The following is a 7793-nucleotide window of genomic DNA, read 5'->3' as shown; positions in this document are numbered from 1 at the left end:
GCGATGAGAATAGAGAACACCTCAAGCGAGAACACCGTTTCCCTACTCAAACCACACGCTCGTCTTCTTGCTCTTCCACCCCAATGAACATCATCATTTGTGTTTACTGCCAACTGCACAGAGGACAAGAGGGGGAATGATCAGAGAGTCAGCATAAAGAATATATGGAGATTAGTCGATTAGCTAACCTCTCAAATTAGATTTGGTCCAGTGTTCACATTACAGCGTGGTGGGGTTAATTATTTTGCGTCATTTGGTGCAGACAGAACTATTGGGAATTAGCCAGTTACATTGTGCTGGCTAAAATGGTACTCGCGAGGCCTGAGTCTGACGTCGCGATGAGCCTCGGAAAGGGATCTTCGTTCTAGCGCTCAGATTACAGAACTGCTTGATCCACTGGATATCGTCAAACTGCAGACGGCTTAAGGTGTACTGTATGCACCTTTCTACTTGCATGTAAGTGTCTTGCTTCTTGCCCTGCCACATCATCTGTGCGCCACGCTAGCAGATCAGCAGAGGCTTTGTACACACGACCACTCTGTTTACGAGCGCGAACGTACTAATAAATGACACTCCAAAGATACGCTTACGACATAACAATTCCACACTTCCGCCGCCTCGCCTATACCGTAAGCCTAGACGTTTGGTATGCTTCATTGAGACATCCTTAGTCTGTTTGCATTTGCATGTAGATCTTATCTCAGGCTCATATACATATACACTAACTGATTGCCCACACTTTGCCTCCACGATTTCATACGTTTGCTGAGAACAACAGCCAGCATCCCCGAGATGTGAAAATTAGAGATATCATACATGATATATTCTCTTATGGGGGATGGCATATCTTCCCAACCAAACCAGCGCACACAATATCCCGGAGCCATTAGGACCCTGTAACAAATTCAGTTGATCTGGGGGCAAAAGTGGCAATGGCCACCCGGTCTGATGCCCAAGATATGACCGGTTACCACAGCAAGGGGCAAGCCAAAGCTTTTTGTTTTGGTGTGTTGGATCCTAAATGGACTTGTTGAGAGAGCTGGGCCTCTAAAACCACCTGCCTAGTTGGAACAGGTAATAGGGCCCTAAAGAGTTCTGGTTCTGTCCTGTCACTCGAGCCCAGACACATTTAAATCCCAAGCCACTTATCCTCGACAGACAGATGTTAGGAATTTATTTTGTCTGGTTGTAGATGCTTGATCACACAGTACGCCCCCAAAACACCTTAATTAATTAAATGTCTGGTTTTGGGTCATTTTACATATAGATATTTTTATTATATTATAAACAACTCCTCCAACGGGCTCGGGAGGCGGAAGTCGGATATGCGTTCCTCCGAAAACATTGACCCGTCAAACCGCGCTTCTTAAACCGCCCGCCTAATCCCGGAAATGCTGCCCGCCACCCCAATGTGTCGGAGGAACACCGGCCCGTCAACTGACGACCGAGTCAGCCTTGGCAGGCGCCCATCCTCGCCACCAAGGGTCGCTTAGAGGCGCGATGAGCAAGGTAAAGCCCCCGGCCACACCGCTCCCTTAACTTGGAAGACGCTGGGCCAAGTGTGAGGTGTGATAAGTTCGTGTTCCCTGGAACAAGCCCCCAAACACATCCCCTTACTGCCCTCTACCGACGATGAATCTGGGCACGTGGAGAGTAGGGCCTTATCCTACGGCACAGTGGTGAAACCTTGTGAAGCACTTCAAACGCGTTTGGCCTGCTGGTTCGTCCAACAACCAAGGGTTATATATAAGAAGTATTGGTAGAAACTTTTGTTATTGACCACCATAACTTATTTCCGACCCATAATTTGGCAAATAAATTCCAATTAAAATCGTTACAATGTTCATCCGGATTTTCTTTTCTCATTTTGTTGTCATAGTTGAAGTGTACCTATGATGAAAATTACATGCCCTTCATATTTTTAATATGGGAGAACTGCTCCAAATTAGTGGCTGAGCTAAATTCTTTTTTGCCCCACTGTACTGCTAATAAAAACATTAAACATATTCCAAGTCAGGTCACTCAAACTTGATTTTGAACTCTGTTGACCCCCCCCTCCCGTCAACCTTATCCAACAACACTCACCTTCAAACCAATGAAGGACATGTTAGAGTCTCATGTTAAAGTACACACAAAGTTTAATGAATGAAAAGTGGAGGAGTACATTTTTGCAGTTCAATAGATAAGATAGATACTACATATATTCATGCCATACACTGGGCCTTCCAGTTAAATCCCACCTCACCGCTGCGACGGACACAAACTAAAAGCAACCGAAGTACCACATCCGTGGAAATAGTTTTTGTGATTATATTTGTTGTTGTGTTGCACCTCGTTCAAACCAGGTTCTGTCTTCCACAATGAAATGAATCTGAGTCCAGTTCTCTGTCCCTGTTTAGTGGTTGAGTCTTTTAGGTACATCACGAGAGCAAGGATCGGCTGAATGCAACACCTGCATTACCATAATTGTTGTGAAAGTCCTTTCTGAGACTGTGTGAACTGGATTTGAATGAGAGGTAGCTAAACACGTTTAGCGAAAGGCGAGATGAGATGACCTATCTATATATCTCAGATCTGGGTGCCTTAGGAAACCTCAGGGTTTATACAAGAGCTAAGTGCACTTATCATCAAATCCTCGCCTCAGCTGACATCCGAAGAACGGTTGTTTTTGGTGGTCGAGAGTGGGGCACTTGCGTTAGAGATGCTGTCAACCTCTCACAAGCCACTAGGCTTTCTACTTGCGTGAGTTCCACTAAATGCGTCTTGATACCCAATTAGGATACCTGCCGGTTCACAACAAGGAAGTAGTTCCAATCGTTTTCCTCCATTCTTTTCCCCATAGGGTAGTTTAGAAATTACTTCAGATAAGGCTGTGTTTTGTTGTTAACTTCCCTGTACATCTCTGAGGATCTGGTGACTTTTACATCATATTCAATGTATCCCCCCCCCAAAAACTGAATTGCTAATTAGCTGCTAATGTGGGCTATCTACTGAAGATTAATAATATGCCATGATGATCTGATGAGTGAGATCTTGCTCAAGTCGAGGCAAGTGATAGAATCTCTGGATTTACTGTCTAAGTATCTACATTTTGTATTAATGAATGGGCTACATTCTTAAAATTAGAATTCTGTGAAATGTCTTGTGCAATTTTAAATTGACACAATGCCTGTTAGTAAAGGTGTCAGCCAGAGATTACGTGCAGGAGTTTGCAGGGATTTGAGTCTTGCATTGATGTCTACTTGATGCTATATTAGCAATTTGAGCGATTAAATAGAGACTAACATATATATAAAAGGCACCTCTGCTTGAGAGATGAACATGTTCATCAAAACGTCACGCCATGGTACTGTATCCTACACGAACACAGCTCCGTTATTTAATTGCTTTGAATATTCCCTAATGCCAAAACGATTGGAACCATTTCCCTGTGGACCGGCTAGGTTTAATGGGTATTATGACACCTCCACTTAGGGCTTATTGTCTGCCACAGAGTCGCATTAAGAGAAAAGCCCATGCCAGCCTTGTTTGAACATTGGAATGTGATGATTGTAATCTACACCTCAATTAGGCGAGAGAAATTCTAACTTAGTTGAATGATTTCAATTATTTCTATAAGCCTACTCTTTCTCGTTCTGAACTGCTAACAATGAAGGACGGGTGTGGCTTCTATGCAATGATCAGGGCAGCTGCTCGCGATTTGAGAGCTCCAATCGTAGTTACACCTCCAATTCTGTTAGAACATCAGCTATGCGTGTTTCGGCTATCTCCCGGTGAGTACTGATCTGATTGAATCTAGGGCAGTAACATGTGTGGCAAACATGGAGTTACCTTGCAACAGGATGCCTGGGTAGAAGTTGCTCTTAAGCACAGATCTAGGATCAGCCTTAAAATCCCAAAGTTTCTGACCTTAACCCCCCCAACTCTCTCAGGTTAGGTTCAACTTCTCTACTCCACAGCCTGTAGTCTCATCCACCCACAGTCTTAGGTCCTCCATCCTACTCCACTCCTTAGGTCCATCCTACTCCACATTCTTATAGTCTCCATCCTACTCCACAGTCCTGTAGGTCTCCATCCTACCCACAGTCTGTAGGTCTCCATTCCTACTCCCATCCTATAGGTTCTCCATCCTACTCCACAGTCCTGAGAGTCGTCCTCATCTCCACAGTCCTATAGGTCTCCATCCTACTCCCACAGTCCTGTAGTCTCCATCCCTACACTCCACGTCCTTAGTCTCCATCCATACTCCACAGTCCTGTAGGTCTCCACTCTACTCCACAGTCTAGTAGTCTCCACTCATACTGCCACAGTCCTGTAGTCTCATTTACCATCAGTCCTGTAGGTCTCATCTATCCACAGTCCTGTAGGTCTCTGCTAGCTCACAGTCCTCTAGGTCTTCTTACTCCACAGTCCTGTAGGTCTCATCTTATCACAGTATCCTGTAGGTCTCACCTGGCTCTCACTCATCCTGTAGGTCTCCATCCACTCTCACAGTCCTGTAGAGATCTCCATCTACTCTCCAACATTCCGGGTGCTCTCCCTATCTCACAGTCTGTAGGTCTCCACTTCCTACTCCACAGTCCCTTGGTGCATATGTCTCGCATCTGTTAGGTCCAATTTACTCCACATACTGTAGTCTCAACCTACTCAACATTGGATCTCATCGTACTCCTCCTAGCCTTCTACTACAGTCCTGTTCTCAGCTAAAGTCTGTGTTCTCTTACTCCGCCGGAGTCCTCCACTGCGAGGTCTCCATGCATGACTCCACAATCCTGTAGTCTCCATCACTGCTCACAGTCCTGTAGGCTCTCCATATCCGTAGTCATCTGCCACAGTCTTAGGTCACGATCCCAATCATACTCCACCTACTCCATTGTAGGATCTCTCTACATATATCCACAGTCCTGAGTCTCCATCCTGCTACATCAGTCCTGTAGGTGTTCTCCAACTCTACTCCACAGTCTGTGGTCCATTTCCAATCTGTATTCTCATCACCCAGTCTGTAGTGTCTCCATCTACTCACAGGTCCTGTAGGTCTCCATCCTACTCCACAGTCCTGCTGTCCATTCTCTACTCCACGTTCTGTGGTCTCTATCTTTACTCCCACATCCTGTAGCGTCTCCAATCTTACTCTACTTACTCCACAGTCCTGTAGGTCTCCATCTTACTCCACAGTCCTGTAGGTCTTCATCCTACTCCACAGTCCTGTAGGTCTCCATATTACTCCACAGTCCTGTAGGTCTCCATCCTACTCCACAGTCCTGTATGTCTCCCACTTTTAAAACACAGGATGTGGTGTCTTTATACCTTTTATAATGTGAACTAAACAGGATGATGGCTGATCCATACCCCTTCAGGAGTGAGCTCAGTTCATATTTATCTATAAACATTCAGGTTGGACTGTTCTACTCTGCGACTGGCACCTTCTTTCATCTCTGAAGCTTGTTCTATAGCCTGTCATAGTAGAGAGATTTAACTGTACAGGTAAAAATGGACAAAACACTCATTGGTGGATCCAATTGCAGATGTACAGAAAGATGGCAGGTCTACAGTTTGCTGTCATTCAAGCCATGCCCCCACCACAGTACAATGGTAAGATGGCAGGTCTACAGTTTGCTGTCATTCAAGCCATGCCCCCATCACAGTACAATGGTAAGATGGCAGGTCTACAGTTTGCTGTCATTCAACCCATGCCCCCACCACAGTACAATGGTAAGATGGCAGCATCAATAGTGCTTAATGCAGGTCAAATGTAGACTCCATCTTTGTGCACATCCACAATAAGTAAGCTTCCTACAGCAGATAAGTTTCAGTCAACTGTGACTGTTTCACTTGAATCTTATAATTACTTCTATCTACGACGGAAAATGTCCCCAATATAAAATGACAGAAATTCAACCGAACATTTCAACAAAATCAACACGACGATCAAAACCCTTTCACTATATTTCAGAGTATGGTAAATACAGGAAACATCTATTTCAGAGCAGGAGGGGCATCTCTCTCATTTGCATTTGAACTCCACCCACTCGGGCCCAACAGACAATGAGGAATGTGTCTGAGCCAGCGGGCACAAGCACTGTCTTAAATGGCTATTAAGTGATGTCACAAATACCTTACAGCTTTTCTTTTTTGTGACACTAGTTTTTATTGTAACTTTGTATTCCTTTTTATCCAATAATTTTTGAAAATCTGCAAAAATTATTATGCCTTTTATACTCTACAGGAAAAAGTCTTAAGATAAAATAAATAAAACAAAACAGCAGACAGACTTTTAAATGAATTAGATGTCATATTCACATGGAAGACAACATATACAATATTAAACATGTTTTTACATAAATACGCCTCCTATAGAACAAGGCCAGCCATTCGCTACCTTGTTTTGGACAATCACAAACTAGCTTGTTAGAGCAAGTGAAATATACAAAGGAAAACAGCTATGGAACCAATCAAACGCCATCCTGCCCATTCCATTGGAAGCTTCCAGAAAACACAGATTTACTCTTTAACATATAAAAATACTATACCAAAATGAAATACAAATATATATATATTAGAATCTGTTAGGCATTTCTGTATAAAGAGAGGGCTGAAGGAGTTAGGTTACATCAGAAAACTAAATATAATGCAAAACAAATCATTGAAATTAGACATAACAAAACAAAACAAAAATTATATTCTGCACCTTTGTTCTGTAATAATATACATCATGATAATAAAAAGCTCTACATATCCATGTGCAAACTTCTCACATGCAACAGTTTGCACACGTTTAATACTGAAGGCATTCAGGGGCCTAATCATCCTGCTCAAAGGGGGGAGGGCTTATGCAAATGATCCTGAGGCAATGCATGCTGGGAGATGGGTCTTCAACGGGCACTGCCTGCTCCAGGTGGGGTTATAGCTTATAGCCTACAGTAGGGAAATGGAGAGGCTACCTGCATCTCAATGTGTATTGCTTCTAATGAAATACCTTTCTGCTCAGACAAGGCCATTCTCTACTGTGTGGGTGCGTGTATGTATGTGTGTGTGTGTTTCCTTCTGCTCAGACAAGGCCATTCTCTACTGTGNTTCTGCTCAGACAAGGCCATTCTCTACTGTGTGGGTGCGTGTATGTATGTGTGTGTGTGTTTCCTTCTGCTCAGACAAGGCCATTCTCTACTGTGTGGGTGCGTGTATGTATGTGTGTGCACTGTGAAGGGCAATGATTTTCAGTGCAGTAGTGTTATAAATAAGGAAAATAATGGACATATATTGTTCTAAAGACTCCAGGAGTCTAATAAGCTTCGGTCTAGACCAGCTATAGCCCGACCTAGCTCTGCTCAGCCCAGCACAGCTCAACTGCAGTCCGGCCCAGCCCAGCTAAGCCTGACCTAGCCCTAGCTCTGCTCAGCCCAGCACAGCTCAACTGCAGTCTGGCCCAGCCCAGCTAAGCCTGACCTAGCTCTGCTCAGCCCAGCACAGCTCAACTGCAATCCGGCCCAGCCCAGCTAAGCCTGACCTAGCCCTAGCTCTGCTCAGCCCAGCACAGCTCAACTGCAGTCTGGCCCAGCCCAGCTAAGCCCGACCTAGCCCTAGCTCTGCTCAGCCCAGTACAGCTCAACTGCAATCCGGCTCAGCCCAGCCTGACCTTATTTTGCTCATATCAGCCCAGGGAAGCTTATACCAGCCCTGCCCAGCTTCTGCTCAGCTCCAGCCCAACTCCAGCCCAGCTCCAGCCCTTGCCTAACCAAACTCAACTACAGCCCAACCCCAGTCTCCTCCCTCTCTTTCAATATCTCTGTACCTCT

General features: G+C 44.7%; 1 long non-coding RNA gene across 1 annotated transcript in view; it reads left to right on the top strand.

Moving 5' to 3' along the window:
* LOC139027439 (uncharacterized) overlaps nucleotides 1–5059 on the top strand; it is a 7663-nt gene extending 2604 nt beyond the window's left edge. Inside the window, exon 3 of the long non-coding RNA XR_011479518.1 lies at nucleotides 5035–5059. This is a non-coding gene — a long non-coding RNA (uncharacterized lncRNA). The remainder of the gene's footprint in view (nucleotides 1–5034) is intronic.
* Nucleotides 5060–7793: the final 2734 nt, after the last annotated feature.

Source organism: Salvelinus sp. IW2-2015, unplaced genomic scaffold (assembly GCF_002910315.2).
Source record: "Salvelinus sp. IW2-2015 unplaced genomic scaffold, ASM291031v2 Un_scaffold16363, whole genome shotgun sequence".
NCBI classification, from domain to species: domain Eukaryota; kingdom Metazoa; phylum Chordata; class Actinopteri; order Salmoniformes; family Salmonidae; genus Salvelinus; species Salvelinus sp. IW2-2015.
Note: the sequence above shows the minus strand (reverse complement) of the source record. Positions and strands in the feature narration are given on the sequence as shown.